The sequence below is a fragment of the Nicotiana attenuata genome, unplaced genomic scaffold (assembly GCF_001879085.1).
Source record: "Nicotiana attenuata strain UT unplaced genomic scaffold, NIATTr2, whole genome shotgun sequence".
NCBI lineage: Eukaryota > Viridiplantae > Streptophyta > Magnoliopsida > Solanales > Solanaceae > Nicotiana > Nicotiana attenuata.
Window position 1 is genome coordinate 46,711 of NW_017675447.1, and position 11,903 is coordinate 58,613.

General features: G+C 36.0%; 1 long non-coding RNA gene across 1 annotated transcript; it reads right to left on the reverse strand.

Annotated features, from left to right (window-relative positions):
* Window positions 1-8,939: 8,939 nt before the first annotated feature.
* On the reverse strand, window positions 8,940-11,601 carry LOC109220086. Its single transcript, XR_002067034.1, has 4 exons — window positions 11,519-11,601; window positions 10,329-10,530; window positions 9,552-9,608; window positions 8,940-9,462 (listed from the first exon to the last, which is right to left on the reverse strand). It is a non-coding gene; the product is annotated as an uncharacterized LOC109220086 (long non-coding RNA).
* Window positions 11,602-11,903: the final 302 nt, after the last annotated feature.

The window sequence follows — 11,903 nt, forward strand, 5'->3', positions numbered from 1 at the left end:
TAAGGGTCGCGATGGCACCGGATACCGCTGTCAGGCAAGCCAACCAAATTACTTGTTGAGGTTCTCATTCTAACAATCTTGAAACTAAGATTTTCCTTCAACTTTTCATAAATAAAAGATTCAGTATCCCGCCTAACCTCGAAGAAGTAGAGACGAGATGGTTGACTTCGACACTTACTAATGGTCCGATTGTGAGGTCAGTGATACATTAAATTATGGATTTCTATAAACATGATTTTTAGTCCAAATAGAGGGAAACAAGTAGACAATTAATTCTCTCGTAGGTAATTTCCAAAATTTCCTTTTCATAATTATCCAAATATTATCAAGCCATGAAGAGGCAATAATAACTTAATTAAGTTCAAGGCAGCAATACAAGCATGCACATATCATGCCGAGGCGATGACCCGATCCAACAGAAATAAACTGTGCACTTGCCGAGGGTCGACGACGCGCCTATAGATACATCTATTTAATCTGCCGAGGCGTTCGACCCGTTCCAAAATAAACACATAGAGACATTCAATCAAGAAGCCAACATGGGGCAATTATTCCAAGAAAAAGCTAATTCTCTTTTAACAATTTAGGAAAATAAGGTTTACATCTTGTTAGAAATTCATTTACTATTTTGATACGGTTTAAACAATTCAACAATCCATAAGATTACAAATATTCCAAATATAGCATGCTTTTGGGTCCTAGACTACCCGGACAATAGCATAATAGTAGCTACGCACGGACTCTCGTCACCTCGTGCGTACGTAGCCCCCACAAATAGGAGCACATAACCAATTAATTCACCTATGGGGACATTTCCCTCTCACAAGGTTAGAAAGGAGACTCACCTTGCTCCGAGGATCCATAACCGACATTCCACGCCCTTCCGAAGGCTCCAATTGATGCACCACGCTCCAAAACTAGCCAACGGTTACGCAAATACATTAACATGTGCTCAATTATTCATTATAATCTAATTTATAGCAATTCCTAACTCCGATCGAAAAGTTGACCAAAACTCCCTCGGGCCCACGTGCCCAAAATCCGAAATTTTTCGAAGATAAAGATTACCCATGACCTTAGGAACTCAAATTTATAATTTTCTCTAAATTCCATACCTAAAATCGTGGCTAAATTCCAAGAATATAATTTTCTAGGTTTTCCACCAAAACCTCACTCTTTCTACAATTTTTCCAAGTCTAAATCCATAAATAAACCTTGTATTTAACCAGAGCTAGCATAAATTACTTACCTCATGACAAGTGACGAAAATGGCACCTCAAACCTACTCCCCATCGACTCCAATGGAAGAAAAGTAGGGTTGAAATGAACTCAACCCCGAACTTAAAAGATCTCACTGCCTCAGCTGTTTCCGCACCTGCGGTTCCTAGGCCGCTTCTGCGGTTCCGCAGGTGCGGTTAAAATGCCGCATCTGCGGTCTTCCCTGAGCCACCCCTTTCTCGCTTCTGCGGAATATTGACCGCATCTGCGGTCCTCTCCAAGATACTCCCATCCGCTTCTGCGACCATTTCTCCGCAGATGCGGTCCCGCTTCTGCGGAACTTTGACCGCATCTGCGGTCCTCAAGCCTTAGACCAAAACCCGCTTCTGCGGCTCCCTTTCCGCTTCTGCGGTGCTGCTTCTGCGGTCAACCCACCGCAGAAGCGAAAATACCAGCAACCAGATTCCTTCAGCTGTCCAAAAATCCCATTTTCAATCCGTTAACCACCCGGAATCCACCCTAGGCCCCCGGAACCTCAACCAAACCTACCAACCAATCCCAAAACACATTACGGACTTACTCGAGGCCTCAAATCACATCAAACAACGCTAAAATCATGAATCGACCTCCAATCCAAACTTAATGAACCTCAAAATTTCAAACTTCTATTTCCGATGTTTAAACCTATCAAATCACGTCCGATTGACCTCAAATTTTGCACACAAGTCATATTCGACATCACGGACCTACTCCAACTTTCGGAATTGGATTCCGACCCCGATATCAAAAAGTCCACCCCCGGTCAAACTTCTCAAAATCCCTCAAATTTCTATCTTTAGCCAAATGGCTCCAAGATGACCTACGGACCTCCGAATTCACTTCCGATCGCGCTCCTAACTCCAGAATCACCATACGGAGCTATTCCCAGACTCGGAATCCCAAACGGACTTCGATAACACTTAAATACACTTCAAGCCAAACTTAAGAAATTTCTTCCAAAATGCTAACTTCCACAATAGGCGCCAAAACGCTCCCGGGTTATCCAAAACCCGAACCGGGCATACGCCCAAGTCTGAAATTATCATACGAACCTGCTGGAACCTTCAGATCCCGATTCCGAGATCGATTAGTCAAAATTCCAATCCTAGTTCATTCTTTCAACTTTAAGCTTCCGAAATGAGAATTCTCTTTCCAAATCAACTCTGGACTTCCCAAAATTCAATCCGACCACGCGTACAAGTCATAATACCTGAAATGAAGTTGCTCATGGCCTCAGGCTGCTAAATGGAGTGCTAGAACTCAAAACGACCGGTCGGGTCATTACAGAATTTCTCTTCTGACTGGATTCCTCACTTCTTTTCCACAGTTTGGACATATTAAAACGTAAAAACACCTGAGGTCACTTGGAAGTGATATTTTTGCCTCAATGAAAAAGGTGTGTCCCTATGTTACCAAAGTGAGAGTAATCTTTGTAAGGACAAATACTTATATCATTGTATAAAATATGTGAATAGAAATTATACTGACGTCCTGCTGTGATTGAAATTTTGCAATTGGCACTATTTTTTCATCCACTGGAACAGAAATAAGAGATCCGGATGTGGATGTGTTCCTCACAATGAAAGAAGCAAGCATTTCTTTATTTTCTACGATCCTGTCCCAAAAGTAAAAATGAAAACACCTTAGAATGTTAACAATAAGAAAGAAACACGAACAATATACAGAGGATTAATGTGATACCATTTACGTAGTTGCAGACATTGTTGATAAGGTAGATTAATCCATAAGGTTGTGTTAAACCTTGTTGTCAATGATGTGCCTGCATAAATTACATTAAGAAATTATAAAATCACATTGATTCTTTGTATAAGATGAAATATTGTTGATTTTAGTTTACCATTGTATTTCGACACCCCAATACGTCTTGCAAGAATGATGGGATACTCTTGGAATTGCCCAAGGAGTTTCTTTCCCTCATCTTCAATAATACCTTCTTCCCATATTGTGAATGTGACATCTTGCTTCCTGTGTAAATGGAAGGGACAACTATGTATAGTACTTTTTTATATAATTAGATAATAAGTATAAACAAATGTCTGAAAAGCTTCTGACTTGGCTAATAGACCTACTGAGTATCAATGATGATGAGTTCCTGCAATTTTTTCTGTAGACTTGCAACATATCTTGGCGGAAAGCAGTTGACAACAATTGCAAGCACATCTATTGATAGAAGGATTTAAAGTTAATAAGTAAATGTATAAAATAGTAAATTCACAAGTTCTATTAAATTACTTGTTCGTTGATTAAAGAATAAAATATTAAAAAATAAAATATTCATATTGTGTTCTACGTTCTTAGTTGGATTCTTGATAGATCGAGAGGCTTGATCCTTAATGTCTCTAAAGGACGTCACAGTAAATTTAGTGGGTGGCGGCAACTCTTCTTCATCTGGATTGTCTTTGTTAATTGGATCAATTATGGTCTTTTTGTCGATAACCCACTCAAACGTATGCAACAGTTTTTCGTATCTCAAATTTGGTAGCTGTATGCGTGCACCCGTTATTAAGTAGGTATGAAATAACCTGAATATATTTTGATAATTGGGGATGTCATCACCATAAATGATTGCTTTGATTTGGTCTTCCTGTAAGCAACCAACAAAGAAATTGTGGAAGACTCATGTGTAGAAAATGTAAGCAATTAGTTTAAAGATATTTTTAACAAATAAAGTAAGGCTGAGTGTATGCTTCCCCATATCTTGTTTCCTTTTGGATAAGGAAAATGTAAGCTGAAAATTTATCTAAGACAGAAAATATCTTAAAATGGGGGACTTTTACAATCTCTTTATTCTCAACAAAATATTACATATTCATGGGTAGGTCAAAATTCTTTTTTTGGTCCAGGCATATCATGAAATATTTTCTCAAAGAAGCATCTAATTATTGAAGAGGCAAAAAGAATTAAGTTTCATTATGAAAAAAAGGAAAAGATAGGTAGATTTGTAGCTAACACTGAAAAGTCATCCATGTACACGTTTATTTTTCAAAGATGCAATGGGCAAATTAAACAAATCTTTATCGTGCATGTATAAGTAAACAAGAATCTGCGCAAAAGAAAAAAAAACTAATGATACCCCAAAAAAAGAGTATAAACTACACATACCCAGATAACAGTAGCCAACAAAGAAAGTGCGACAAATGAATAAGATATGCAGAAATGACTCACACACCAGAGAGAGAAGTAAAATAAATTTGGAAAACTTGCATACCTGTTCATCTTGGAAGATCATGTTCAAATACTTTATCTTTCTGTCTGAACTCTCTCCTGATCGACATATATCTACAACTTGCACCTTGCACGTCCAGTTTGGTGTATCAGGAGTGATTGCACATATACCAAGTCTCTCTGCCATTGTTGCCTGCAATCTGAAAAATGATTAATAATAAGTATACGATAAAATAACAAAAACAAAATACAATTAATAACTTACATAATAATATCTTTTTTCTAGCCAATCAAAAGACTTAGGAGAATGCCTTTTGATAATTTCACTATATACTACATTGTAAGTAGAATGGTCATCATGATTATCTACTATTGTTGGTCGGATTAACATCCTTACACTATCTGAGTTTGTTGCTCTTGATAAAACCACGTAAAGTTGGCCGTGTGAAAAGACAGGTTCACGCAAATAAATTCCTACGAAATCTAGTGTTTGGCCCTGAGCTTTGTTTATTGTCATTGCAAAACATAATCGAATTGGGAATTGTGTTCTCTTAAATGAAATAGGTAATTTTTCATCTTGTGAAGATAATAATGGTATTCGAGGAATGAAAACATGTTCACCTTTAAAGTCACCACTTACAATTTTAGCACTAATAACATGAGGCTTGAAATCAGTACAAATTAAGCGGGTACCGTTACATAAACCCTCGGAAGGATTTAAATTGCGCAGTAGCATAATTGGACAATTTTGCTTTAGAACTAACTTGTATGGAGGTAGACCAGCAGGATTCAAAGTATGCAAAAAATTTTCAAATTGGCTTTGATCTTTTGGCTCTATAGTTTCGTCAATTCCTATGAATGTCATAGCAGTCTTAGGAAACTGATCTATGAACATCTGACTAATTTCATTCACAAAATTATTTTCGGTTGTTAAGATAGCGCGAGATGTAACTGGGGAGGTATCATAAATGAGTGCATCTAAATTGGGATAAATACTTTTGAACAGAACATGTAATGACTCTTTCTCATTAGTAAATGGAATGAGGAAAGATTTTGGAACTTCAATTTTTCCATGTTCATTAACCTTTTCTATTCCATCTCCAATCCTTAGTAAGTACTCACAAAAGGCAGGATCTTTTCTCGCACGCATATTTTTTGATAATCGAAATTTTTTAAGGTGATTCCAAATGTCTGAATATAATAAGCTTTCACAAATGAAATCTTCTTTCGTCTCGCTTTGTACAACTGGAAAAGTCTGTCTGAAATTACCTCCGAAAACGACAACTTTACCACCAAAGAGTGTATCTTTGTCCATAATATCTCTCAAGAGTAAATCAAAAGTCTCGACAAGTTTTTTCTTTGCCATTGACACCTCATCCCATACTATTAGTTTTGCATCTCGGATTAAAGATGCAAGTGAACTTTGTTTACTTATATTGCAGTTATAATTTTCAGTGGTATCAATAGGAAGTTTAAAACGGGAGTGAGCAATCCTGCCACTAGGAAGTACGGAAGCCGCAACACCAGAAGTTGCTGTAGCTAAAGCTATAAATCCCTTGGATCGTACAGTAGCTAGTAAAGCACGCTATAAGAAGCTTTTTCCTGTTCCTCCAGGACCATCAATAAAAAAAGCTCCTGATCCATTTGAAAATATTCTATCAAGGATGGCGTCATATGCTGTTAATTGTTCTTTATTTAGTTTTTTGAATAGCAACAAATCTTCTTCAGTCACAATTATGTTCCGCTCTAAATGGATGTCTCTAGCTTCTTATGTTATTGTGGAAGATGTAGAAGATGTGAAAGTTTTTTTATATGTAGTTTAAATTCTATTTATACTCCGTCCCATTTGAATGTAAGATATCGTTTATATGATTTAGGACCAAATAACGAATGTTGTTTGTCTGTATGTTTGGTATAATTGAGAAATCTTCAGACATGGAGCTTTCAAATCGTTCCCATAAATCTCTTGGATTAGCGGGGTTACAATATACTAATAGCGTTGCAAATAAACGCCTTAGACTGTATGGAATTTGGTAATTAGCGGCTTCAGACATACAATCAATTAAGTTATTATCACAAGCTAGCAATCCTCTTTTTTTTGCGAATTCTCTAAATATGCTGCAATGCTTTCCATTTACAGTTTTGAGATCTTTATATGACTTTGGGCCTCTTATGTTCATCAATAATAGGCGAAGGTAGTATCTTTCCCCTTCTATTGGATGACACGTGACAATACGTCCAATAGCATAACCTTGTTGTCTTGGTGACCACATTTTATCACTTACTGACCATACGAAGTGTTCTGGAAATTCTATGTACAATAACTTAAGCTCTTTGGCACGCTTATTTGTTTCATTCATTGTAAAGAATTCTGTTAACATTATTTTCTTAATTGCAGGATTATTTAAGATTGTGTTTAGACTTGCAGTTGTCTTAAAGGAGACAAATTGTTGATTCACAAGATGTAGTTGAAGATGGTAGACATTGGGAGTCATTTTACTGATAGGAAAGGCAAACAAACGCCACATAGCCTCCGGTGCTGACACCCATCTGCCAGATCTATATTCTCTAATTTCATCAATTTCTATATTGGTATCATTACTATGTACGTTGAAAGCAATTTTATCATGCCCTTTACAAATGCTTGTAGATATATTTAACAACTTTAACATCTGAGCAAATTTCAACATTCATGTGACAGCTAAACTTGCTCAGTAGATATGGATTGTAAGGAACAACCCATGAATTATCAACATATTGGCTTCTAACTTTGACAAATTTTCCAGTATCTCGCCTTCTGTCAATTGGATATGAATTCTTACCTTTAGTTGTTTCGTTGGCATAATCTCTGGGATATTTAAATTTACATTGTCGCATATTTTTCATGCATGGACTTGTAGGATTCAAACTTCCACAAGGACCATGCATCATATGCTTAACAACCAAAGAATGTAAATAACTATTTGTATTACCATCTGGTAGTTCGGCACAAACAACTTTATCATAAGCCTCAAGTGTCAATAATTTATACTCGTCAGCAAGTATAATGAGGAAATGAGCGTGAGGAAGACCTCATTTTTGGAATTCTATGGTGTACATAAAAGCAGCGACTTTTCCAAATATACTCTTTTTAACTATATCTGACTTAAGCTCTTCTACCTTTGCTTTAAATACGCGACTCACTAAATTTGGTATGTTTTGTACTTCATCAGTTGGTAGTAAGAAATCTTCTATCTCTGGCCAAGAAGGATTACATGTCATCGTTAGAAAGATATCAGGTTTTCCAAAGTGTTGTACTAACGCAATGGCATCCATATATCGACGCCGCATATCTCTTGGACCTCCAGTAAAGCTAACAGGAAGGAATGTTTTTCTACCAATATTTGAAGCTTCTCTTTCGCCTAGTCTTAGAAGATCAGTAAGTCCTTCTAATACCTCAATCCGAAATAATTCTTGATTGAATAGGAAAAAGTCTAATCTCTGTGTTTCGAGTTTTATATATCCATCTACAGAATATTGTTGGAATAATCTTCCAGAATGTAAAGTTCCATTTTCTTCATCATCTCTAATTTGAAGTTTGTAGCAGTAATATTCTCGGCAGGAAACAATATTTTTTTTCTTCCTTTCTTTATTCAAGATTTCTTGTTCTATGTTAAGTAGACCATCAATTGAATACATATTAGTTACACTTGGAAGTTTCTCATGTTTGCAGGAAGCACGAGGCGTAGGAGAGCTAGTTTTTTGTTGAACCTTTTGGATGCCGCAATGCCATCCGTTTTCACCGTAGGGAAACAACAAAGGATATTGTAATGGGTCGTAGCAGCCATAGTAATAGTGAACCAGTTGGTTACTGTTACTATGGGTGTAGATACGAATATGGGGTGTAGTCCAATTCTTCGTCAACCCATATAGCTGTGACTTTTGATACACTAGGTAAATTATATGTTCGTTGGTCCAAGGTAGAATCACACTTAAGTGCGATGTAAAAGTTAGATAAATCCGGAATGTCTGTCAAAGATTTCAGAAAGATGGAGTATGGATTAATTTTTAGAATGTTCATCAATTTTGCAATAACCGACCTATCAAGTTTTTCGGAAAAAGCCATCTTGTTAACTATATCCTCATCATTGTCATTAAAATAAAGCTGCAAATTTTTGGCTTTGTTATCTCCGGGGGTGAAGTCATTTATAAAATGGTACATTTGTCCTTGAACTCTAAATGTATAGACACCTTGAGTTCTTTTTGCTAATTCCTTATCGTACTTTACTCCAAGGGAAGTAAATGCGAACATGTTGTTGTATGTTCTAATATAATTACGGAAATGATTGGATTCATCGTTCACGCCAAAGTAGAGGCTTTTTAACTCAGAAGGTAGGCGTTGTGAAACTAACTTTACTGAACCATTACTACAACAGAAGCAAGGAGTTTCATATTGAAATTGTCGAGCTCCGCAGAATTTACAATTTGGAACCCTTTTTAGAACGGAAGGACAACTGGGTAGCTGGTTGATATTCCAGCACCCTACCTGTGTTGAGGTGCGTCCTGCAACATCATAAGTAGTTAAATTTTCATTATATGTTCGTGATGCCGGCGTGTAATATACAGGCAGCACCTCAAAATATGTTAACTATCTGAGGATAGCCTAAAATGCCGGAAGTTAATCGAATATTACAGTTCAATTCAACCAACCATTTCGGGAAGAAGAAGGTATATCTCGGATGAAGGTAGCAGCTTGTCCTGGAATCATCCTTTGAGATTTGGAAGAGGAATGACTTTGATCAGAAGGTTTGGCGGAAGAAATTTCAGAAAGACGGCGTTTTCTCGCAGCATATTCAGTCTGACGTCGCTCTAGAAGTGCTGCCTTTTTTTCAGGAGGCATTTCTCTGTACGCGATACGTCGCCTAAGGTTTCTTTCATTATTTTCGGCACGAAGATATGGATGGCCTGTTGTGTGATCAATTAGGTCTTCATCCACCTTTCTTTTGTTAGAATTTAATCTATTCCCATAGGTACACATATCTACATATTATAACACAAAACACAAGGTAGAAGCAAGTTGTATTGTAGCTGAACAGATAACGTTATAGATCAGAAGTTGCGAAAATTACCTGGTGTAGCAATAGTGTTTTCACTTTCCCCCTAGATCAAAGTTCACTCTCAAGAGCCTAAAAATAAAATTGAATAACCATTATATTCTAGCTGAATCGAGGAAATATATGCGATATGTGGATGCAGCAGAATAGCAGCAATATGCAAAGAGAGACGGGTAAATTTCAGTTTGTCCAATTTTTTATATATTAACCACATGTTATCACAAGCACTTAAGTCTTCACATCAGTAAAACTGTAGTATGAATAAAGCTCGTCCCGTTTTATTATCATACATTTTTTACAATATAGAGGCTAATCTGATGGCAAGTAATAAGAAAAATCAAACCAGAAACCTATCACATAAAGGCTGCATGAGTTATAATCAATTTCCATTTTAGTCATGTACAAAAACTATTGAAAGCAAAGAAGTTAAACAAAACTAAGAAACATCATTTGAAGCAATAATATGTGGCATAAATTTTTTCGGTTTGGTGTAATAAATATACCACCTCTGATCTAACATCACAAAGAATCTCCCTAGGCAACTGGTTTCAGCTAGATGTCTAAGTATAAGAAAAACACAACCCTCTCAAGCTATTTTAATTTATTGTGGTGCATAGATTGGCAAAAGTTGAAGTCCTCTGACACCAGGGTTAAGATATCTTTTCTTCCAGATTCGACAAACTATCCAACAAATGGAAGCAAAAAGAAAAATTAATTTGAAAGGAGCACACAATAGCAAAAAGGAAAAAAAACGATACAAATACAATAATTAAGAAAATTGATAGAAGTTACCTATATGAAGTTTCTAGGACTCTTATATAATCTACATCATAATATTTGTTATTTCTTCTAATATTATAACACAAAACACAAGGTAGGAGCAAGTTGTATTGTAGCTGAAGAGATAACGTTATAGATCAGAAGTTGCGAAAATAATCTGGTGTAGCAATACTGTTTTCACTTTCCCCCTAGATCAAAGTTCACTCTCAAGAGCCTGAAAATAAAATTGAATAACCATTATATTCTAGCTGAATCGAGGAAACATATGCGATAATTTGCGGGAAAAATATGATATATTAGTATTACTTGAGGTAAATATCATGCGGGTATACAACTAAAGGTAAAAGCAGTCAGTATTGTTTTCGGATCGAAAACCCATCTCCTTTTATGTTTCTGTTAGTCTAATTTAAGAACGTGCAAAGCAATTGTCCAATTGCTATCAAGAACTAAGAGAAACCTAAGATCGCATCAAAAAAATGCCTAACTCTCGACCCATACTTTCCTATGGATCAACCCACAGAAATTTATCTAAAAAAACCAAAATAGCAGAAAACTATTCAGTGTAGCATAAATTTCATCAGAAACAGTAAAGATAATAAAATTTTCAGCAGAAAAAGAATTCCCGTTGCCATGCATGTAGGTAATCAACAGAAATAGCCATAAGCTCTAGATGTCCAAAATTTTATTCTGAAACAGGAGACAGAAATATGAAATTTGCAGGTGCTAATCAATATAAATTAACTTCCGACATTCATCTGGAAGAACTCACACATGCAAGACATAAAATGCAGAAAGCATAAAGAAATCAAGAGAAAAAAAAGAAGGAAAAAAAAATAGGAAATCACTTTAGTTGTTATTACTAACAATCCCAATAACAACGAAAAAGCGCAAAAATTGCTCTATGTCGCCTTAAATTAACACATGCATGGTTGGAAAAACATTGGAAACACAAATAATATCCATCTCCCTGCCTTTTTCTAGTGAGAAGAAATTTGAAAAGCTACAAATGAAATCTAAAAAGGAGTTCAAAAGTAAAAAAAAAAAAAAAAAAAAGAAATGCACGAAATGGAGAACCTTGAAACTGAGATAGAGACCCACGAAATGAAACAAACCATGAAAGAAATGCACTGATAGAATATAGAAGAGAAGTAGATGAATGAGAGAGAGAAACCATTGAAACTGAAGTGGGTAGATGAGCGTACCTTTTTTCCAATGAAGAAGATGAAGTGGCTGGACATTAGACAATGGAATGTGTAAAAGAAAGGCAATAAATGGTAAAGCAAAAAGTTGAGCACGTGGAAAACAAAAGGACACATGTGGTCCACTTTCAATGGGTCTTGTATTAACATAATAATAATGAGTCCAGGTTCTAGAAATATCCATGTATGTAAAATTACCAAAACACCCTTGGTCGTCCAAGGAACCTTTGCTTATTATATAGTTAAACTAACAGAAATGAATTAAGTTTTTCTTCTAGTATTAGATTTAGCTCACGTATTACAACTGTACACGTGGATTGCACTTACAAAATTACAGATCCATTTAAGGAAGAAATCTTAAAGTTGTACAGCTAGTAAACTTATATAT